Source organism: Urocitellus parryii, unplaced genomic scaffold (genome assembly GCF_045843805.1).
Source record: "Urocitellus parryii isolate mUroPar1 unplaced genomic scaffold, mUroPar1.hap1 Scaffold_91, whole genome shotgun sequence".
NCBI classification, from domain to species: Eukaryota; Metazoa; Chordata; class Mammalia; order Rodentia; family Sciuridae; genus Urocitellus; species Urocitellus parryii.
Genome location: NW_027554225.1, coordinates 370103 through 395665, shown reverse-complemented (window position 1 = coordinate 395665; position 25563 = coordinate 370103). Strand labels below are relative to the sequence as shown.

General features: G+C 36.9%; 1 pseudogene; it reads right to left on the bottom strand.

Annotated features, from left to right (window-relative positions):
- Positions 1-1219: 1219 nt before the first annotated feature.
- Positions 1220-25563, bottom strand: part of LOC144253086 (kinetochore protein NDC80 homolog) — a 42745-nt pseudogene continuing 18401 nt past the window's right edge.

The following is a 25563-nucleotide window of genomic DNA, read 5'->3' as shown; positions in this document are numbered from 1 at the left end:
TCTTTCCATTTCCATGCAATTCCCCTTTTCTCTCTCTTTCCCTCCCATCTCGTGTCTCTGTTTAATATCAATCTTTTCTTCCTGCTCTTTCTCCCTGCTCTATTCTTAGTTGCTCTCATTATATCAAAGAAGACATTTGGTATTTGTTTTTTAGGGATTGGCTGGCTTCACTAAGCATAATCTGCTCTAGTGCCATCCATTTCCCTGCAAATTCCATGAGTTTGTCATTTTTTAGAGCTGCGTAATACTCCATGGTGTATAACTGCCACATTTTTTTAATCCATTCATCCATTGAAGGGCATCTGGGTTGGTTCCACAGTCTAGCGATTGTGAATTGTGCTGCTATGAACATCGATGTGGCAGTATCCCTGTAGTACGCTCTCTTAAGGTCTTCAGGGAATAGACCAAGAAGGGCAATAACTGGGTCAAATGGTGGTTCCATTCCCAGCTTTCCCAGGAATCTCCATACTGCTTTCCAAATTGGCTGAACCAATTTGCAGTCCCACCAGCAATGTACAAGAGTACCCTTTTCCCCACATCCTCTCCAACACTTGTTATTGTTTGACTTCCTGATGGCTGCCAATCTTACTGGAGTGAGATGGTAAGTGCTATAATTTTTTACTGCATTATTTTGCACAGCATGGCAATTATTAGCAAAGTGTAAGTTGTATTACAGAACAATGACTCTGTAATTTATAATATAATCACATTTTACTATATAATACTCATAATTTCTAGGAAATTTAAAAAAAGAAGATTAGTGGGGCTTATTAAAATTCACTATCAAGTAGTCAAATTTATTTGAATTGATTTAAAATGTTATTTTGTGGGGCTGAAATTGTGGCTCACTGGTAGAGCACTCTCGTAGCATGTGTGGGGACCTGGGTTCGATCCTCAGCACCACATAAAAATAAATGAATGGAATAAAAGTATTGTGTCCAACTACAACTAAAAATATAAATATTTTTTAAAAAATGTTATTTTGTTTTCAAGGATAAAAATTCACTAATCAATTAAATTTAAAATGAATCATTTCTTGGGGGCAATAACTATAACAGTAGAAGAATGTATCTAACATTTTAAGTTGTTCTGCTTAAGTTCTATTCACCACTCTCTCCACCACAAATAACTTTATAATAGGAATTAAAGGAAAAAATTAGATATAGATTTATAGAAATTATAAGCAACTAATAAATAAATAAATCTTGGTTAGATGAACTTAGTCCCGCTGAACAGCATCTAACTCATTCATAGCTTCACTGAGGCCCTCATTAACAGCACTTTCCAGCAGGTGCTTATGTTTCTCCAAGGACTCAAGCTCTTTGGCACATTTTCATCCTCTTCCTCAGCTTCCTATTAGGATAAAGTCATGGTTACATGTTTTTGATATTCATATTCCATATATTCAAGGTAGATTTTTAAAAGTACATAAAGCATTTTAAAACAATCCAGATTGCATCATTTATATTCTCAGGATGCTTACCACAATTGCCATTGGGAATTCTGTATTATAAATATAACACAGATGTGACCTTTTCAAGAGGTCTGTATAGCTTTAATTTGGAATTTTCAAGTCTGACTATTTTATTTTCTTTTTGATACTTTTTTTCTACAAACCTGAATTTTTAGGTCATTATTTCACAGTGGCATTAACTGTGCACAAAGAAGCCCAAATACAATTTCTAGGTTTTTGAAGATAAAGTATGTATCTTAAAATCTTTCATTTAAGTGCTTCAAAGAATAAACTTAAGCACTGTCAAGGAGCATACATGATAAAACAAAAATTATTATTAAATATCTCACATATAGATCATAATTTGTGGTAAATTTTCTAAAATTTGGATACTATTTTAAAAAAAACAAAACAATAACAATAACAACAACAACAAAAATAAACAAACAAAAAATGCATGGGTTCCACATATACAGAATAAGAAAAAAGTTTTCAATTTCTGGATACTTTGCTGGCATTAGTAATGGTATAGCTCAAAATTTCACTTAAATTGTCTAAGTGTTAATGAACAGAGTCATTTGAATACTTCTCTAAGTAAAATGCTGGTCAGGGGGTGACATATAAAGTAATTAAGAATCAATCTTAATATTTTTTCTGCCTTGTAAACTTCATGAAAATAGTTTTCATCCTCAATCCATTTTATCTTGAAACAGGTTTGGGTTAAGTTTCCAAGGCTGGCTTTAAACTTGCCATTCTACAACCTTAGCTTCTGAAGCAGCTGGGATTACAGGCATTCAGTGACTATTTTTGTTTTTTAATCCCACCCAGCAACACAATAACTCTTGATGGGCAATTATGCATACAATAAGACTTTACTGGTGCTCAAGTTTAGGAGTATATAACACTGAATCTCTATAAAAAGGTAGAAGACATATGTTTAAAATATGTTTTTGTCTTGTAAGAATACTTAATCACATATGCAAGTATAAAATACCAGATGTGTTCTATGCTGAAATAACCTGAATCCAGAAAAATGTTCTTTAAAGGACAAGATAAATGATTTACAATAAATTTTAAGAGAAGACAATCAAACATAAAGATTTCAGTTTTAATGCTAGACTATATGGTAAGTCAATCATGACACAGTTTTGGCTAACTTGAACAAATTGGCCAAGTTCTTACCTTAACTTTTTGTTGGTAAAGATCATCCAGCTTTTGAACTTCCTCTTTCAGTGTTCTCACACTTCTCTTGCTTTCTGTTATCATTGTATTCAACTTGGGGAATAAAACTTTGGTTGAGAATCATAACTATACATCAAAGAAATTTAACATATCATATAATTTTATATTCTCTTTCTGTTATCATTTTTTTAGACAATACTGGGGATTGAATCCAGGGCCCTACAGGCAAGAATTCTACTACTGAGCAACAACCACTGCCCTTTTTTCATTTTTTGAGACAAGTTGCCTAGGCTGGCCTGGAACTTGTGATCTTCCTACCTCAGGTTCCTGAGGAGCTGATATTACAAGCATGAGCCACTTCGACTGGCTAACTTTTACATTCTCAATCAATTAACTATACCAATGTTATTTCTTCTAGTCTTTTTGACTTCCAATCTATTGTTTGTCCAAATATTTTATTATTCTCCAAAAGGAACTGATTCCAAAGAAACTTTAAAATAAGATTACTAGGGCTGGAAATGTAGCTCAGTAGTAGAGTGCTTACCTAGCACGTGTGAGGCCCTGGGTTTGATACCTAGCAACTCAAAACAAAACACAAAAACAAAAAGCAAAACATAAAAACAACAACCAAAAAACCAAACCAAAAACAAATAAAAACAAAAACAAAAAACTCAAAGTACTAATATGTATTTCTAGTGGTAGCTATGGGAGTGTTTTATAAATACTCACATATTATATAAATATTATACACATCACATTATTACATATTATTAATATTGTTATACCAACATATTCATAAGTATAAATTACTTTTGCTGTCTAGATTTTTTATATTTTATATACTTTATATTTTATATACTTCATATATATGTAGCTTCCTATTTGTGTGTTCACTTTCTGAGATGTTAAAAGATAATTTTTTATATTAATTTTATTGCATAATACTTGCTACTTGGTTATAGTTATACATTCTTTTGAAAGATTAATAAGGTAATCATATTTAATCTTGTTGAAGCTTGACCTTGGAAATAATTTGAAACCCAAACTGAAGAACTGTGTCTAAAGTTCATTTCCTCTTGATAACTGCTGATACCCGTTGATGGCTATGATTAAAAGTTTTCTTCAGGTAGATCAAGAAAATATTTCCCACAGGAAACAGAAAAAGAAAAATGTATAAAGAGCTGTCAGGTTTTTTTTTTCTTTTTTTGAGATGATGACTCTTCACATACAAGAATGAAATTTTAAAAAAATATGTTTTTTTTGAAAAGCTTAGTTTATTTGGCAAAAGATAAGGTAATTAAATAATTATACTTATTAAAGACAATTCCATATACAGAATGTTCTTTTATTATTTTACATATGAGAGGAGTGGATTAGAAAGAATGCTCTTTGCTTGGGTTCACACAGTTAGCATAGGGTCAGAAATCAAAACCAGATGTTCAAACTAAAAAGATATTTTCTAAATGTACATGTTATTTTTGAAGGGACTAACAAGTTAACAAGTGGTTTTGTTAAATTTACCTGCAATAAGACGAAAGGACATCCTAATAGTTTCTCATGGCTGGTCAAAACAATGTTTAACAGTTTCTACTTTCTGTATCAACTCCAACAAAGATATGTCTATTAAACATTTTCCCCCTGATTATAAAAATATTCATTGAGGCAAAAAGAGAAAATAATAAAGAAAATATTTGGCATACTTTTTTATCAAGAGCTCAAGTTGTTGATAATCCAAGATACGATAATTACTTCCATTATATGAGCTTCTCTTTTTTTAATCACTAACAGAAACCACCAATGTGGAATTCCATTATTTCCTGCCTCTAATCAACATAATTGTATGAGGGTTTTCCTTCTTTAAATGTGCATTCTTTTATTCCTAATATTTAAACTTTATCCTCATTCCCTTCGAATCCTTCTCACATCATTAAAACCAAACAATTCCCTTATTTGGCAAAACCAAACAAAACCACAAAAACCAGAAAGCTTTTCTACACATCTCTTTTCTCACTACTGTTCCAAATCCTTTCTTCTGATTCAAATATTGGTAGTACTATAATGTGGAGTAATCCACAAAGGCAAATCTATTCATAATACTATATCTCCTTTTCTACTATCCATACCTCAACTCACAATAATACGATTTCTGGCTTGTTGGCTGCATGAAGCCTTTTCTGCAAATGTCACTGGTAACTTCTTTCTTCCCCTCAACCCCTTCAATCCAGGCTGGTGGGTTGGTTGTGGATAAAACCCAGGTTCTGGAAGGCTAAGCATGTCCTCTATCATTAAGCACACCCCTGGCTCTTCGGTAAAATCTTAAAATCTAAAGCCCATGGCTACCTTTCAGATATTTAATTCTATTTGTCATTTTAGTACTAATTGTGGTTACTATTAGCTTCTTTTTAAAAGCCCTTCCTTGGTTTTTAAGACCATGGAATCTCCTGATTTTATCTCTAAGTTTTGGAAAGTCCCTCTTCACATTCCTTTACATTTCTTTTTCTATTCATAATTTGGATATAGATGTTCTTCCAGGATTCTGATCCTGGCTGTAGTCTCACTTGCTCACATGGGAGAGTGCTCTCTCACATCACATCTGTGAGATCTTTTGACTTTAAGAAACTGCCTGCTAAAATAAAACATACATACACATACTGATTTTACACTTTGATGACTCAGAGACCTGAAACTCGGCATATCCAAGACTGCAACAACTCTGTTCTGTACCTCTCTCTCATTAAATATCAAGGTAAAGAACAACATCACATGCCCATTTGCCAGATACAATGTACCTAGACATTCTTTATTTCACTTTTCTAGCCTTCACATCCAACTGTTCACACTTCAGTACTGAATTCTATTGTCTCCGCCTTCCAATTTCTTTTCTCCCTCCTCACTGTAGTAACCTTGGTGTGGGTCCTTATCATTTGTTACACAGAATATAGTTTAGTCTCCTAAGTCTATGTTTCTGGTTCATGAACCTCATCTATTTTTTGAAAATGCCAAATACATAGGTGATTAGCATTCTTACTTAAAAACCTTCAATGGCCCCATTGCCTATAGAATAAAAATTCTACTAGTAAGTAAGGACAAGTTAATAACAATTAGATTATTGTTTCCCCAGGCTTTTCTTTTATCACACTTAACACTCTTGCAATTTGTTAACAAGCTGGTTACTTTGATTGCTGTGCCTTTATTTAGGGCACACATGTAAATTTCTTTGTATTCACTGGTGAAGTCCTAGCTCAATTCAGTTACTGCATCTTTCAGAAAGACTCCTGTGCTTATCTTATGGTAATATAAGAATACACAGCTTATTTATACTACAAAAATGTTATGATAGAAGAAATTGTTTTCATACCTGTCTTTTCAATCGAAAAGGCAAGAGCTGTACTATAATAGTACTACCGACACTAATTATAGTACCAGCCACAGAGACACTCAAGAAAATATTTGCTAATTAAAATTCAGTGGCAAATATTTAAGTTTACCTGTACATTTATATTTGTAAGAATATAAAACATGTAAAGAATCTTTTTTTCCCTTTTCTGATCCCTTAAATATCACTGTTGCTTAGTATTCTATCTTCTGTTATTTAATTTATACATTCTAAGTAATATCACCCACATCCATGGCTTGTAAGAGTGATTGGTTTGACTTTCTTTTGTGATGTTTTTGTTGTGGTATACACTAGCCTTTAAGAATAAATTAGGTCTCTTTGTGCTTTTTAACAATTTACATGTCATAGAAATCATCTGACCTTCAATAATTGAAAACAATGAACTTTTGTAAAAATCACCTGTTATTGAAATCTTTTCGGAGAGCTAATTATTTCTGTACTTTTGTTTCTGGTTACTTAAGTGTTTTGACATTTTATTTTGAGTCAATTTTGAGATTTGTATTATTCATGCTGTAATTCAATTTGATAAAAAAAACAATTTTAAAGATAAGATTTTTATAGAATCTTTTTTATTTTATTTTTGCAATGCTGGGGATACAACCTAGGGCCTTGTGCATGCTAGGCAAGTGCTCTACCATTAAGCCACATCCTTAGCCCTTCCAGTAAGATTTTCGTTCACATGAATTACTCTGTAATTCAAATGAATTCCCACCATCTCTCTATAAACTGTCTACTTCTTACCTCACATTTTCCTTCTTTAACTGAATAGTTTTGGCAATTATCTGTAAATATTTTTCAGATTGATTAGCTTCATTATTCCAATTTATTAATTTCTGTATGATATTTACTATTTCCAATTGCTTTAGTCTCATTAGCATCAGGTATTACTAATTACTGATTACTTTCTTCTTAAAGTTTCCCATATTTTGGCTTCTACTACATATTCTCTTCTTCAAAATAAATAACTCTCTAGCTATTTTGTCCACTTTTTATAAGTATTTTTTTCCAGGATTTTTTTTTCTTTCTCGATCCCTTAAATGTCATTGTTTCTCAGGATTCAATGTTCTGCTATTTTATTTATACATTCCAAGAAATATCATCCACACCCATGGATTCATCTATCATATGTGTGCTAAAGACTATCAAAAGTATTTTCAGCCCTGGTCTCTCTCATGCTCTGAATCTACTGCTTCAACTTTCTCTCGCTTTTCTTCCTCTAGGTAATACACTATAGTCCATTCAGTTGTCCATACCAGAAATCTGGAAGTCATTATAGAACTTCTTTTTCTCCAAGCTTGGTCATGAAATCCTTGGAATTTATTTACCTTCTTAACACTTCCTAAACCTGTCCCCTTCCCTCTGTTTCTACTATGAATAGTTTGGTTTAATCTCTTAACATTTTCGGTTGCATCCTTTCTAAGCCACATTTTCCCTTAACTTAAAGGGTTTTGCAAAAATGCAAATGTGATTAGCATAACTGCAGAAATGTCAGCCTTTTTCTCCAAGTGGGAGCCCTTGAAGGGTAGGTTTATCTTTAGAATACTAACATGAGGCCTAGCCTATAGTCAACATTTTATAAAACTTTCTTTCCCCAAGATTTCCTGCTCAAAGTCTATCAAGTTTCAAGTCATTCTGAAAGTTGTTTTAGTCATGAGGCCCCTATAGCTTGGAAGTCATCTTTTGGAGGTTCTTCAGATTTAATGTCCATTTCAACAAAAAAAAAGAAAATCAACCTGAAGCAGGTCAAAAAAAGACCTTGTCTCAAATAATCAGCACACCTTGTATACAGTCTAAACTTTCTTCCCATAGTCTAATATTTCATAAATCCCAAATTACTCAATAATGTTTCAAACTTGCTTTTTTGAGGAGTTTCAAATTTGTTTTTTAACTTTCTAATACAAAGTAATTCTTTTTTTTATTTTGGGGGTACCAGGCATTGAACTCAGGGCACTCAACCACTTTGCCACATTCCCAGTCCTATTTTTTTAATTTAATATTTATTTTTTTAGTTTTAGTTTGACACAATACCTTGATTTTATTTATTTATTTTTATGTGATGCTGAGGATTGAACCCAGAGCTCTGCCTGTGCTAGGCAAGCACTCTACCCTTGAACCACAACCACAGCCCCCACAGTCCTATTTTTTTTGTATTTTATTTAGAGACAGAATCTCACTGAGTTGTTTGACGCCTCGATTTTTTGCTGAGTCTGGCTTTGAATTCCTTCTGTCTTGGTCTCCTGAGTTGGTGGGATTACAGGCGTGCACCGCTTGCACTCAGCCAAAGTGAGTTGTTATAGAATTTTTTAATTTTAAAAAATGACTTTCGGTGGATTATTAGAATAATTATTTGTGAACTACAATTAGGTTTTGTTTCTAAGTGAGAAAAAATAAACATATTTCTACTTAGAGAAAAGATAAGACTTCTTTCTTATCCAGGAATCCTAGTCAGAACACAATAGTTCTTTTCTTTTTTGTGGTGCTGGGGTTTGAACCCACGGCATTGTGAATGCAAGGCAAGCCCTCTTATCAACTGAGCTATATTCCCAGCCCACACAATAGTTCTTGAAGAGTTGAATTAACAACTAGGGGCTTCCTTTAATTGTTTGGTGTCATAAAAACACACTCTAGTGTGTTTGGGAAGTAACTTCTTAACTTTTCTCAATCAACTACTACAGCAATGTTTACTTTAAAGGTTATTAAATATAATATTAGGCCTTTTTCAGGGATATAGGTGGTTGGCTTGGAATTGTTTCATAATTGTTTCAAGGATCTCAGAAACAGGAACTTTCTGAAAACTAAATGGACTTCTATTAGCATTTAAGTTCTCCTGAAATTCCATGATCTAGAAAGAAATACTTGGCAAAAAGAAACCTCTAAATCCATCACAGTTGGCTAGCCTCACCATAAATGACACATACATACTTTAAACATAGACACCTCAAATCCATTTTAGATTTAAAAAAGAATATCATTTCAAGTAAAGAAGGAATTCTGTAGTTCTCTTACACCCCCAAAAAGGGAATGAAATCTAGTTTCATATCACTATATCATAGTGATATAAGAAGCCTAGGATATTTAAGTTACTTGATAAGTTACTTCAAATATTTCAGTCAAATTTGTACCAACTTTCATTTTACAGAATTTTTTAAATAAAAATTAATTCCTTGGCAACTAGAAACACATTTAATTTTAGGCTTTAAAAAAAAAACCCTTATTTTTGCTTTAAGCTAAGTTTCATTACTTACTTGGTCTAAAGTATCCTCCAAACCCATTTTTTTTTAATCAGAGCTTTATTCGTTTCTTCTTCATTTTCATTCAGGAGTTCCTTGAGGGGTACCTATACAAAACATGAGAATGTTAGTGAAAGGTAATTACAAAATTTATTTTATGTGGAATATGTAAATTGTGATACAGGGATTGATTTCTATCATGGGGATTGAACTCAGGGCGTTGTGCATGCTGGGCAAACATTCTGCCACTGAATTACATCCCCAACCCTTTAAAAAATAATTTTGGAGACAGTGGCTTGGTAAGTTGTCCAGGATGGTTTAGAACTTGCCATCCTCATTCCTTGGCCTCTGACTAGCTAGATTATAAAGGTATGTGCCTGGAAAGCTGTAATATTTTTAATTTAATACAACATTACTAAGAAAATAAAACTAATTCTTAATGTAATTTCTATGACTGTAGAATATAACCCGCTCTTGGTTTTTAATACTTGCAAAGTTCAAGAATTGTTCATCTATTCTGGAAATTCACTTCTATATATTTTGTAGGTACACTGGGTGTACCGAAGTAATTTTTCTGAATTGTTCATCTATTCTGGAAATTCACTTCTATATATTTTGTCGGTACACTAGGTTTACCGAAGTAATTTTTCTTCTTCTTATTTTCTTTGGTACTGGAGACTGAAACCAGGGATGCTATACCATTTAGCTACATCCTTAGCCCTTTGTATTTTTTGAGACAGTGTCTTGCTAAGTTGCTTCGGGCCTCTGTAAATTGCTGAGGTTGGATTTACTACAGTATATTTTTGAAAACAATTTATATGTAGGTTGTATTTTTATGCTATATTCTCCAGATAGGTCCTACAGTTTTTAATTTCAATTTTGTTGCTTCTCATTATTCTTTTCTTTTATTGAGGTGAAATTCACATTTTAAGATGGTTAAACTGAAATAGGTTAAATTTAAGTGTGAAATTGAGTGGTATTTAGAGATTCCCAATGCTATGTAAACATATCCCTAGTTCTAAACATTCCATCATTCCAAAAGAAAAACTCATAGGCCATTATGGTGGTCTTTAAAAATTTGGGGTAAATTTTTAAATAGTGGTGCTCTACCACTGAGCTGTATTCCCAGGCATGTCAATTATTTTTTTTTTTTTAATTTTGAGGAAGGGGCTCACTAAATTGCTGAGGCTGATCTCGAAATTGCCACCTTCCAGCCTCAGTCTCTTGAGTAGAATAAATTATAGGCATGTACTACTATATCTGGCTAAGTCTAACTTAACCCATTTCAGTCCACTAATAAACTAATCTCCAGGAAAGTAAAGGTTTTATCTATGTATTTTACCTCTAGCATAGTAGCTGGTCTTCAACATAATATATATTCAATTAATATTTGTTGAATAATTCTCAAGGGAAAAAGTGCATAGCTTTTGAATTTGACAACCTTCTATTCAAAAAACTAAGTATCAGCAGGGAGCAATGGCACACTCATATAATCCCAGCAGCTCAGGAGGCTGGGACAGAAGGATTATGAGTTCAAAGCCAGCCTCGGCAAAAATGAGGCACTAAGCAACTCACTGAGACCCTGTCTCTAAATAAAATATAACATAGGGTTGGGGATATGGCTTGGTGGTTGAGTGCTCCTGAGTTCAATCCCCAATAACCCCCACACCCACAAAAAAACAAACAAACAAAACAAAACAAAAAAACCCAAAAAACATAAATGTAAGTATCATGAAAGAGGGCATTTTAAGGGGCCAATAAAATATTAAAATTTATGAATAAGTAAGACATTGTGATAGAGCAAACTAAAAATTTTCTTCCCAAAATTATTTCCTTGGTCATATTGCAAAATTAGGCATAGATTTCTCATTGTTGACTGCTGGTACTCCTTAATGCATTGTTACATCTTATGCTTTCATGTGTGTCCTTGTGCCTTTCACACACCATCCCATGAATATTTCAGTTTTCAAGATTTCATTCCATGGTCACCATCTCTGTGGAGTTTTATTGCTACCTGGGAAAAACCAATCATGTTATATCTTGTAAAGACTTCTAATAGAGCACATATTTGTCATTCATTCATTTATATCTTTCTCCCATGAGGGAACTAGGAGCAAAGGTTGTCATGCTTGTCTGTACAGTCTTGGTGTTTGTCTTGTATATACATTAATTACTTATGGATAGTTGAATAAAGTAGCTAGAGAAGAAGAAAAGGTTTTATACTTTGAAGAGTTAGCTGTAACAAAGACAAGATTTCTACCACAAAGAAGAAAGAAGACCAAGAAGTTCTTTCTCTTTAGTCCTGGGATATGGACATATTTAAGTTCAAATTCTTTCAGATAACAATCTCGTAATTTACTTACATAAACTTGAGCCCTGTATTTGATGAGGCAGTTGGCGCCTGCTTCAGGGTTAAACTTAATTTCAAAGTCATAACCTTTCTAATTCTCAGCACTTTTAGGAATAAGTTTTAATTTTCTAGCCAGTTTGTGATATTCTGCTAATTGTGTTTCAATCTAAGGAGAGAACACAAAAAGAAATGTTAAAAATAAAGTAGCCCTATTTCATATGGTTTTCAACTGGTATTTCTGCAATTTTATGCAAAATGTTATGACTATTTTAGTAGTTTAGTGATTTAGTAATTTTTAGTAATAAGGGTGGCAACTTAAAAATACATAAAAGATGAAAGGTTTTATTCATACTAAATCTATATAATAATTTTAAGACTATAATTGATTGGTAAGTAGTATATTACTATTCTTCCATTTACCTCATAAACAATTTAGAATAAGTGTCCATGTTCAGGTTTTAACTAATACTTACTTTTCCAAATGCTAGACAGAAAAATTATGAAACATAAATAAAAACCTTAGTTTTGTCAATGTACAAATTAACACATTTCATTTATTTAAAATAAGTGGGGATCCAACATGGCGGCCGGCGAGGAAGCAGCGACTCCAACGTCTCCACTTTAACGGGATATGAAAGACTCATCGAAACAGCTGCAGCCTAGCTACGGAGGAACTTCTACCATAACTTCCTTAAGAGGAGAGCTGCTGTGAACTGGTAGGTTTACTCGAAGTGACAGGTTGCCCCAGAGAAGTGGATCTTGGAAGGCCACGCGGGCACAGAGGTCTAGTCCCCCAACCATCAGCCGCTCCGGCAGGCGGCTCCCCCTGGAGGCCTAGCTCTCGCCCTGGGAGAAGCGGCCCCACCCGCCCGCTTCCTAACCTGGCGGCCACAGCTACTCAGCGATAAAGGTGCCCACGTGGCGGGTGCAGAAGTTAAATCCTGCAGACGCCAGCCACCTTTGCAACCCCCAGGAACCCTGAGTGGCTTGGCCCGCCCCGCCCGAACCGGCAGTCCTCCGCCATACGGGCTCCCCCGGGAAGCCTAGCTCTCGCCCTGGGAGAAGCGGCCCCACCCGCCCGGTTCCTAACCAGGCAGCCACAGCTACTCGGCAATAAAGGTGCCCACGTGGCGGGTGCAGAAGTTAAGTCCTGCAGACGCCAGCCGCCTTTGCAACCCGCGGGAACCCTGAGCGGCTTAGCCCGCCCCGCCCGAACCGGCGGGTGCAGAAGTTAAGTCCTGCGGACGCCAACCGCCTTTGCAACCCGCGGGATCCCTGGGCGGCTTGGCCCGCCCCGCCCGAACCGGCAGTCCTCCGCCATACGGGCTCCCCCGGGAGGCCTAGCTCTCGCCCAGGGAAAAGCGGCCCCACCCGCCCGGTTTCTAACCAGGTGGCCTCAGCTACTTGGAGATAAAGGTGCCCTCGTGGTGGGTGCAGAAGTTAAGTCCTGCAGACGCCAGCCACCTTTGCAACCCGCGGGATCCCTGAGCGGCTTGGCCCGCCCCGCCGGAACCGGCAGTCCTCCGACATACAGGCTCCCCCGGGAGGCCTAGCTCTCGCCCTGGGAAAAGCGGCCCCACCCGCCCGGTTCCTAACCAGGCAGCCACAGCTACTCGGCAATAAAGGTGCCCACGTGGCGGGTGCAGAAGTTAAGTCCTGCAGACGCCAGCCGCCTTTGCAACCCGCGGGAACCCTGAGCGGCTTAGCCCGCCCCGCCCGAACCGGCGGGTGCAGAAGTTAAGTCCTGCGGAAGCCAACCACCTTTGCAACCCGCGGGATCCCTGGGCGGCTTGGCCCGCCCCGCCCGAACCGGCAGTCCTCCGCCATACGGGCTCCCCCGGGAGGCCTAGCTCTCGCCCAGGGAAAAGCGGCCCCACCCGCCCGGTTCCTAACCAGGCAGCCACAGCTACTCGGCAATAAAGGTGCCCACGTGGCGGGTGCAGAAGTTAAGTCCTGCAGACGCCAGCCACCTTTGCAACCCGCGGGATCCCTGAGCGGCTTGGCCCGCCCCGCCGGAACCGGCAGTCCTCCGACATACAGGCTCCCCCGGGAGGCCTAACTCTCGCCCTGGGAAAAGCGGCCCCACCCGCCCGGTTCCTAACCAGGCAGCCACAGCTACTCGGCAATAAAGGTGCCCACGTGGCGGGTGCAGAAGTTAAATCCTGCAGACGCCAGCCGCCTTTGCAACCCGCGGGAACCCTGAGCGGCTTGGCCCGCCCTGCCCAAGCGGCGGCGGGTGCAGAAGTTAAGTCCTGCAGACGCCAACCGCCTTTGCAACCCGCGGGATCCCTGAGCGGCTTGGCCAGCCCCGCCCGAACCGGCAGTCCTCCACCATACGGGCTCCCCCGGGAGGCCTAGTTGTCGCCCAGGGAAAAGCGGCCCCACCCGCCCGGTTCCTAATCAGGCAGCCACAGCTACTCGGCAATAAAGGTGCCCTCGTGGTGGGTGCAGAAGTTAAGTCCTGCAGACGCCAGCCACCTTTGCAACTCGCGGGAACCCTGAGCGGCTTGGCCCGCCCCGCCCGAACCGGCGGCGGGTGCAGAAGTTAAGTCCTGCAGACGCCAGCCACCTTTGCATCCCACGGGATCCCGGAGCGGCTTGGCCCACCCCGCCTGAACCGGCAGTCCTCCGCCATCCGGGCTCCCCCGGGAGGCCCAGCTCTCGCCCTGGGAGAAGCGGCCCCACCCGCCCGGGTCCCAACCACGCGACCGCAGCTACTCGGCGATAAAGGTGCCCCCGCAGCGGGTGCAGGAGTTAAGTCCTGCTGATACCAGCCGCGTTTGCAAGCCGCCGGCACCCAGTGCGGCTTGGCCCACCCCGCCTGAACCGGCAGTCGGCCTCCACCATCCGGGCTCCCCCGGGAGGCCTAGCTCTCGCTCCGGGAGCAGCCCCCTGCAAGCTAGGGGAACCTTTGACCCATCGGGAGGTTAGGCCCAGTAACCTGCGGAGTGATAGAGGTGCCCCTCGTACCTGCTGGGTAGGCGGACCTTTGACCGACCAGCAGAGCAGACCTAGGGCCTCCCAGCGTGGTAGACGGATCACACCAATTGGAGGAGGATCACAGCCACTACATGCCCTGCAAGGGTGATTATTCAACTATACAAGAGCAATATAAATAAATAGAGGGAAAATTTCAAAACACAACAGTTTCACCAAGCAGAAAGAAACGCCAGCAGTATGAAAAGACAAGGAAAGAAAGGACCACAGGCAATGCAGGTCAACTCAACTTTAGAAGAGGTAATAGGTGCAACAGATGGAATGTCAGATAGAGAGATCAGGATATACATGCTTCAGATGATCTGGAGTCTCAAGGAAGACATGAGACAGCAAAATCAGATAATGAAAGATCACATTGACAAACAAATCCAGGAAGTAAAAGATCAATTTCACAGGGAGATAGAGGAAATAAAAAACAAACAAATAGAAATACTAGAATTGCAGGAAAAAATAAACCAACTTAAAAACTCAATTGAGAATACTACCAGCAGAGTAGATCACTTAGAAGAGAGAACATCAGACAATGAAGACAAAGTATTTCAACTGGAAAAGAACATAGACAGCTCAGCAAGTCTGCTAAGAAACCATGAACAGAACATCCAAGAAATATGGGACAATATCAAAAGACCAAATTTAAGAGTCATTGGGATACAGGAAGGCACAGAGCTCCAAACCAGAGGAATACACAGCCTATTCAATGAAATAATACGAGAAAACTTCCCAGACTTGAAGAATGAGACAGAATCCCAAATCCTAGAAGCCTACAGGACGCCGAATGTACAAAACCATAAGAGATCCACACCTAGACACATTATAGTGAAGATGTCCAACATACAGAATAAGGAAAGAATTTTAAAAGCTACAAGGGAAAGGAAGCAGATTACATTTAGGGGTAAACCAATCAGGATAACAGCTGATCTCTCAACACAGACTCTGAAAGCTAGAAGATCCTGGAATAACATATTTCAAACACTGAAAGAAAATGGGTTCCAACCAAGAATCGTGTATCCGGCAAAATTAAGCTTCAGGTTAGAAGATGAAATTAAAACCTTCCATGATAAACAAAAGTTAAAAGAATTCGCAGCTAGAAAACCATCTCTTCAAAAAATCCTTGGCAAAACATTGCAGGAAGAGGAAATGGAAAATAACATTGAAAACCAACAATGGGAGGTAGGACAGTAAAGGGGGGAAAGTAGTCAAAGAGGATAACAAATCAGGTTTAGTAACATTAACAAACAAATATGGATAGAAGTACAAACCATATCTCAATAATAACCCTAAATGTCAATGGCTTAAACTCACCAATTAAGAGACACAGGCTAGTAGAATGGATCACAAAACAAGACCCAACAATATGCTGTCTACAGGAGACGCATCTGATAGAAAAAGATATCCATAGACTCAAGGTGAAAGGTTGGGAAAAATCATACCACTCATATGGACAGCGGAAACAAGCAGGCGTGTCCATACTCATATCTAATAAAATAGATTTCAAGCCAAAGCTAATCAAAAGGGATAAAGAAGGACACTTCATACTGCTCAAGGGAACCATAAACCAACAAGACATAACAATCATAAATATATATGCCCCAAATAATGGTGCAGCGGTGTTCATCAAGCAAAGTCTTCTCAAGTTCAAGAGTCTGATAGACCACCATACAATCATCATGGGAGACTTCAACACACCTCTCTCACCACTGGACAGATCTTCCAAACAAAAGTTAAACAAGGAAACTATAGAACTCAACAACACAATTAATAACCTAGACTTAATTGACATATATAGACTTTACCACCCAACATCAAGTAGTTACACTTTTTTTTCAGCAGCACATGGAACCTTTTCAAAAATAGACCATATATTATGTCACAGGGCAACTCTTAGACAATATAAAGGGGTAGAGATAATACCATGCATCTTATCTGATCATAATGGAATGAAACTGAAAATCAATGATAAAAGAAGAAAGGAAAAATCAAGCATCACTTGGAGAATGAACAACAGGTTGCTGAGTGACATATGGGTTATTGAAGACATCAAGGAGGAAATTAAAAAATTCCTAGAGTTAAATGAAAACACGGACACAACATATCGGAATCTATGGGACACATTGAAAGCAGTCCTAAGAGGAAAATTCATTGCTTGGAGTTCATTCCTCAAAAAAAGAAAAAACCAACAAATAAATGATCTCATACTTCATCTCAAAATCCTAGAAAAAGAGGAGCAAAACAACAGCAAAACAAGTAGAAGGCAAGAAATAATCAAAATCAGAGCTGAAATTAATGAAATTGAAACAAAAGAAACAATTGAAAAAATTGACAAAACTAAAAGCTGGTTCTTTGAAAAAATAAATAAAATTGACAGACCCTTAGCCATGCTAACGAAGAGAAGAAGAGAGAGAACCCAGATTACTAGCATACGGGATGAAAAAGGCAATATCACAACAGACACTTCAGAAATACAGAAGATAATCAGAGACTATTTTGAAGCCTTATACTCCAATAAAATAGAAGATAGTGAAGGCATAGATAAATTCCTTAAGTCTTACGATCTGCCCAGATTGAACCAGGAGGATATAGAAAACCTAAACAGACCAATAACAATAGAAGAAATAGAAGAAACCATCAAAAGACTACCAACTAAGAAAAGCCCAGGACCGGATGGGTATACAGCAGAGTTTTACAAAACCTTTAAAGAGGAACTAACACCAATACTTTTCAAGCTATTTCAGGAAATAGAAAAAGAGGGAGAACTTCCAAATTCATTCTACGAGGCCAACATCACCCTGATTCCGAAACCAGACAAAGACACTTCAAAGAAAGAAAACTACAGACCAATATCTCTAATGAACCTTGACGCAAAAATTCTCAATAAAATTCTGGCGAACCGGATTCAAATACATATCAAAAAAATTATACACCATGATCAAGTAGGATTCATCCATGGGATGCAAGGCTGGTTCAATATACGGAAATCAATAAATGTTATCCACCACATCAATAGACTAAAAAATAAGAACCATATGATAGTCTCGATAGACGCAGAAAAAGCATTCGACAAAGTACAGCATCCCTTTATGTTCAAAACTCTAGAAAAATTAGGGATAACAGGATCATACCTCAACATTGTAAAAGCAATATATGATAAGCCACAGGCCAGCATCATTCTGAATGGAGAAAAATTGAAGGCATTCCCTCTAAGATCTGGTACAAGACAGGGATGCCCTCTCTCACCACTTCTGTTCAACATAGTCCTCGAAACACTGGCAAGAGCAATTAGACAGACGAAAGAAATTAAAGGGATAAAAATTGGAAAAGAAGAACTTAAATTATCACTATTTGCAGATGATATGATTCTATACCTAGCAGACCCAAAAGGGTCTACAGAGAAGCTATTAGAGCTAATAAATGAATTCAGCAAAGTGGCAGGATATAAAATCAACACGCATAAATCAAAGGCATTCCTGTATATCAGCGACAAATCCTCTGAAACGGAAATGAGGACAACTACTCCATTCACAATATCCCCCCAAAAAATAAAATACTTGGGAATCAACCTAACAAAAGAGGTGAAAGATTTATACAATGAAAATTACAAAACCCTAAAGAAAGACATAGAAGAAGACCTTAGAAGATGGAAAAATATACCCTGCTCATGGATAGGCAGATCCAACATCATCAAAATGGCGATATTACCAAAAGTTCTCTATAAGTTCAATGCAATGCCAATCAAAATCCCAGCTGCATTTCTTGTAGAAATAGATAAAAGAATCATGAAATTCATATGGAATAATAAAAGACCCAGAATAGCAAAAACTATACTAAGCAGGAAGTGTGAATCAGGCGGTATAGCGATACCAGACTTCAAACTATACTACAGAGCAATAGTAACGAAAACAGCATGGTACTGGTACCAAAACAGGCGGGTGGACCAATGGTATAGAATAGAGGACACAGTAACCAATCCACAAAACTACAACTATCTTATATTTGATAAAGGGGCTAAAAGCATGCAATGGAGGAAGGATAGCATCTTCAACAAATGGTGCTGGGAAAACTGGAAATCCATTTGCATCAAAATGAATCTGAATCCCTATCTCTCGCCTTGCACAAAAGTTAACTCAAAATGGATCAAGGAGCTTGATATTAAATCAGAGACACGGCATCTGATAGAAGAAAAAGTTGGTTATGATCTACATACTGTGGGAGCAGGCTCCAAATTCCTCAATAGGACACCCATAGCGCAAGAGTTAACAACTAGAATCAACAAATGGGACTTACTCAAACTAAAAAGTTTTTTCTCAGCAAAAGAAACAATAAGAGAGATAAACAGGGAGCCTACATCCTGGGAACAAATCTTTACTCCACACACTTCAGATAGAGCCCTAATAACCAGAATATACAAAGAACTCAAAAAATTAGACAATAAGACAACAAGTAACCCAATCAATAAATGGGCAAAGGACCTGAACAGACACTTCTCAGAAGAGGACATACAATCAATCAATAAGTACATGAAAAAATGCTCACCATCGTTAGCAGTCAGAGAAATGCAAATCAAAACTACCCTAAGATACCATCTCACTCCAGTAAGATTGGCAGCCATTAGGAAGTCAAACAACAATAAGTGCTGGAGAGGATGTGGGGAAAAGGGCACTCTTGTTCATTGCTGGTGGGACTGCAAATTGGTGCAGCCAATTTGGAAAGCAGTATGGAGATTTCTTGGAAAGCTGGGAATGGAACCACCATTTGACCCAGCTATTCCCCTTCTCGGTCTATTCCCTAAAGACCTAATAAGAGCATGCTACAGGGACACTGCTACATCGATGTTCATAGCAGCACAATTCACGATAGCAAGATTGTGGAATCAGCCTAGATGCCCTTCAATAGATGAATGGATTAAAAAAATGTGGCATTTATACACAATGGAGTATTACTCTGCATTTAAAAATGACAAAATCATAGAATTTGGAGGGAAATGGATGGCATTAGAGCAGATTATGCTAAGTGAAGCTAGTCAATCTTTAAAAAACAAATACCAAATGACTCCTCTGATATAAGGGGAGGAAACAAGGACAGGGTAGGGACGAAGAGCTTGAGACGAAGATTTTCATTAACAGGGTTGAGAGGTGGGAGGGAAAGGAAACGAGAAGGGGAATCGCATGGAAATGGAAGGCGATCCTCAGGGTTATACAAAATGACATATAAGAGGAAAGGAGGGGTAAGACAAGATAATTCAAATGGAAGAAGTGATTTACAGTAGAAGGGGTAGAGAGAGAAAAGGGGAGGGGAGGGGAGGGGAGGGGGGATAGTAGAGAATAATATAGACAGCAGAATACATCAGACACTAGAAAGGCAATATGTCAATCAATGGAAGGGTAACTGATGTGATGCAGCAATCTGTATACGGGATAAAATTGGGAGTTCATAACTCATTTGAATCAAACTGTGAAATATGATGTATGAGGAACTATGTAATGTTTTGAACGACCAACAATAAAAAAAAAAGAAATAAAAAATAAAATAAGTGAAATTTAATTATTTAAGTTTCAAAATTCTATCTTAACTGTATCGATAAAAATATTTTAGTAACGTATGTCACATTTCCTGTTCTCCTTCTTTCCAATGGGGCTTTGTTTAAATTATGTTATCAGAAAGTTTTCCCTTCTAATGTAGCCCCAATGTTTTTTCTCAAACCTCACTTTTCTTTTTTTCTATAGCAATCATCACTAACTGACAAAAAAAATCGCTCGTTTTAACTGCTGAAATGTAATCACCATGAAAACAGCTGTCTCTACTGTATCTACAACAATGCTTGACATATAGTAGATGCTTACTATTTGATTGAATAAATAAATGGCGGATTCTAGGAAACTTATATTTATAGTGCTTTCTCCATTTAATATGTACTTAGTTTTTGATAACTATTATATATTCATAAATTTTGAGTAAAGAAATGCAATGGCAAATAATTTTTAATTTCAAAAAAAGCATTAGATCTCAAAGCAATACTACTTGTATATTAAGATTTTTCTAATAATAAATTAGGAAATAATTTCTATTCCTTTACTATAATATACTAGCTCTCTTGGAATCATTAAAGTATGTAGTTCTATTTGTCTTTATGCTAAATGATGCTGGGAGTAGTTTCTTCTGTTCTTTTCTTCAAACTGTACGGAAAGCATATGTGTGACACATGTGTCTCTAGTTTCTCTTTCCCTCATCAATTCCAACAGCAAAAATTTATTACACTCTTTCCTGATGAATATAGATTTAGTACAATGTCCATCTCAACAAAGAACTCCAGAAGGCTAATACCAGAGTTGAGATGTGAAACAAAAATTAGTCCTGGGGTAGGATGATAAATGAATGAAATGTTCATACTGATCTTTTGTGTACTGCCACCATCCTTAATATCTCTCTTAACTAATTCTGAGGAACCCAATTCTCTAAGTTTTGTTTGCACTGTCCATGGCCTTGCTATGGCTCATCCCCAGTCTACTGCTTTCCCACTTCCTCATTTTTTTTCTCCATTCAGCCTAATCATCCAAATACTAATTGTAGTTTATTAAACTTAGATTTCACTTTATTATACAGTGCTGGTGAAATAAGGTGTAGTGAAGTAATTAATTTCAGATACACTGATTAAGTCTAACCATGTTTAATTTCCTGAAGAAGCAAATGGAGACTATGGGAGGTTAGATGACATGACAGGGTCACATAGGTGGGTAGTGGCAAATCCAGGGCTAAACCCGAGGTTTATGAAATTCTAGGCTAGGTTTGAAGACTTTGACCACCAGAGGCCATCTCCCTTTCCTTCTCTTTGTTGGGATTGAACCCACAGCCTCAAGTATGGTAAGCATTCTATCACTGAGCTACAACTCCAACACCTATTTCCTATAAATTCCCCTTTTTCTCCTTGATGCACAAGTGGAGAGTTTACCTAGCAATGTCAGGAAGAAGAAAGAAAACAGATGGCTAAGGAAAGAGCAAAATTATGTAAAACAGGGTAAAGGAACGAGGTAAAGCTTTGTTAATATTGAACTGTCCATTTCATATTGAGATTCATATATGTCGGTGTGTAAAATTCACACTTTCCATAAATCAGTTAAAATCTGAATGTTCAAGAAACTATCTGCAGACTGAGGATGTAGCTCAGTGATAAAGCCCTTGAGAGGCACTGGGTTTGAACCTCACCACTGCAAACAATAAAACAAAACAAAAACAAAAACAAAAAACCCAAATTCTCTCTGATTATGTCTATAATGCAGTTTATAAATCTGACCAGGAATAAAAACTAGTATTTCCCCCTTAGGGAAAACTAAGCTGCTGTGCTTTAACAACTTTTTCTCATGTGATAAATGTGTAATAAATACTGGCTGGGGTTGTAGCCCACTGGTGTAGCACTTGCCTCACACATATGAGGCATTGGATTCAATATTTATCACCACATAAAAATAAACAAACAAAATAAAGATATTGCATTCAAATATAACTAAAATTTTTTTTAAAAAAACTGTAATAAGGAAAGTACTAGAGGTTATAAGATAAAAAAAATCATTATTTTGGAACAAAAATCAAATGCTAAATTTTTCTCATTAAGGTTTAGATTTTCAAACTAAATCTACCAATAAGCAAACATTATAAATGAAAATCAAAGAATGAAAAACTTTAAAGCAAAAATGTAAGTCTGAAACTCTCTACTCTCTATTTTTCTCCATTAAATAAAAAAAGCCCTTTAAACCCTTTTTTTATTAAAAAAAAAAGATAACTGGAACTAATAGGCTATAAGCAAGAGTAAAGAATGCATGAAAATTAAGTATGGCAGGAATAATGAAGACTGCCTACAAAAATAAGAGTAACTTTTCATTACCTAAAAATTCATATGGCCAGAAAGTCTACTTTATCAACAATGTTGGCTAAAATATTAAAGTATTATCTATAAAATTAAGCTTAGGCTAAGTAATTTGGTTATTTTATGCTGAAGTCTAAACCCATATATACAATAATTTATTATGCCCTGGATGCCGCATATAAACATTACATCTATCCCCATTCCTGACTTATTTCTTATTTCTCTTCTATTCGCAAGTGAGTGGTACTATTACTCATCCAACTGTGCAAGCTAGAGACATGGCTGTTCCTCTTCTCCTTCAACTATCTCATTTACTGTACCTCCTAAGTAGCTAGAATCCACTCACTTCTTAGAATCCCTATTAGCATTACCTAAATTTAGCTTGTAATTTCTTCCTAGATTACTGATACAGATCCTTATTTAACTGTTTTGCTCCCTTCCAACACATTTTTCACATTACCAAAAATAACACTTTTCTGAAGAGGTAATTATACTTCTTTATAATTTTTAAAACTATGAAACTCTGAGAGTTTTCAGGTCTTATAAACTACAAGAAAAGTTTGGTCTTTTAAACTACAAGAAAAGCTTGTACATTAGGCTGCTTAGTCTGAGCTTTCCCATATATTCCTTTTTTTGCTAATTCATGCAAAAAAGAGTTGCCATGTTAATTCTTTCTTATATTTCCTAATTCAATTTGAAATGTTATCTCTTAAAGGAAGCCTTTTCTAAAAACCTTCTCATCCATTTCCCCACATCATGCACACTAAATCTGGGTTAGTTATACTATATGCTTCCTTAGCACCTTGTGCAAATATCTATTAGAATTTGATCTCACAATAGAAAATATAAGGAGAATCCTTTCTTCCTTTTGGGTAGTACTGTACTGGGGATTGAGCCCAGGGGAACCCTACCACTGACCTACATGGCCAGGCATCTTTATTTTCTGTTTTGGAACACTGTCTTGCTAAGTTGCTGAGGCTGGACTCAAACTTTTGTTATCTCTGCCTCAGCCTTCTGAGAGGCTGGGGTTATGAGCATTTGCAACTATGCTGGGCTAGGTCAGATGTTTCTTGATGGAAGAGTCTTTACATTTTTATCTTTATTTCCCCTATGCCCAGCAGAGTAAGTGGCACATGGTGGCTGTTACAGAATTGTATCCCTCTACAGATGGGATTTATACAAATTATTTCATGGTTTTAAGAGAGATTTTTTTGTTTATTTCTTTGTTCACTGTTATAAAATACAGTATACCTTAAATATGACTGTGAGAAAGTGTTACTGAATTGACATAAAAGTAATGAGTATTTTAGTCATGCTAAATGTCAATGTTAGACAATTTTACCTCTTTAGCCAATTTAGTCTACCTCCAAGTTCTTCTTAATTGGAACAGACCTTTAAAAAGGTCAACTCTGATGAGTTGCCACCAAAAATGGTACGACTTACCCCCTCTTTGCCTCTGGCATACTTTAACTCTTCATTCCATAACTGCTGTTGTTCAGCTTCCAGATCCTTGGTTAATTTATTAATGGTTTGCTGCAAATCATTTTTTTCATGATTTATTCTATGTCTGCAACTGAGTACTTCTGGTTATCAACAACATTCAGTAGACGTGCATTCTCCTGTCTTATTGTTTCACATTCTAGTTCTGAATTGGAAAAAAAAAAAACTTTTAAATTCTTCAATTCCTAAAAGAAAACTGATGCCATTATTTAACAGGACTGATGTCTACCTATCCAAGTTGTGTATATACATATTTCTTCTTCTTTTGGCTAATTTAGGTCTCACTTTGATAATAATATTCTTAGAAATAATACAGTTAAAGTTCTGTTAGTATCTTATTTCTCTGTTGTCTTACTATTGTTTTCAGAAAGTAGTATATGAAAAAACTGTAACCTAATACATAATAATTACAATTAAGAATATTTGTACTTAAGAGGGATAGTCTGTTTCTGTTAATATTCATTTAAATGCTTTTAATATATGATTTTTTTAAATTAAACTTTATTTTTTTATTTTTTAAAATATCTAGTTTTTAGTGTACCTTTATTTTTTATTTATTTGTATGCAGTGTTGAGAATCAGACCCAGTACCTCACACATGCTAGGCAAGCACTCTATCACAGAGCCACAACTCCAGGCCCAATAGATGACTCTTCAAATAGCCAGAAAAACCATATCCACAAATATAAAAACTTTATTTCATTAAAATAAAGTTTTTAGGGCTAGGGTTCTGGCTTAGTGGTAGCGCGCTTGCTTAGCCTACCCTGTGTGAGGCACTGGGCTTGATTCTCAGCACTGCATATAAATAAATAAATAAATAGTCCATGAATATCTAAAATATATTTTAAAAGATAAAGTTTTTATTTAAATAAATCAGTATTTTCCAACATCCTATCACTCATGCCTTACACAGATATGATAATATTTTTATAACAGGTTGGGATAAAGGGAAGGAGTTGACTAACTGGGTAAAGAACATCATCTTGAGTGCTGAGAGGACCAATATGTCATTTTTTTTTTTTTGGTACCAGGAATTAAACCCAGAGTTGTTTAACCACTTACTCATATCCCCAGTTCTTTTTCTTTCTTTCTTTCTTTTTTTTTTTTTTTTTAAGACAGGGTCTTGCTAAGTTCTTGCTAAGTTGCAGGGCTGTGCTAAGTTGCTAAAGCTAGCTTTGAACTTGTGATTTTCCTGCCTCAGCCTCCTGAGCTGATGGGATTACAGGTGTGTACCCCATATCTGGCTCAACTTTATTATAACCTATCTGTAGCCCAAGCCCAATATTTGGGAAGCTCCTCATCTGAACTTAAAATAAATTAATGTTGATTTAGGTAAAACTTTATGTATTCATCACAAATGCCTGTTCAAAAATATGTTTAGAGTTTAAATATTTCTTTTACATTCTTGGCTGCAAATGGCTTTAAATAATCAAGAAAGTTAAAATACTCCCAAGAATTAAGACATCTTAGGTTAATTGTTAAAAAATTAAGCTCTCAAACTAAACCACTTTGAAATGACAAATGATAGTTGAAGTATTACTCTCTTATCTATTCAGTTTGCAACTTTTGGGAAAAAGTTTTCATAAGTAGGAAATATGAC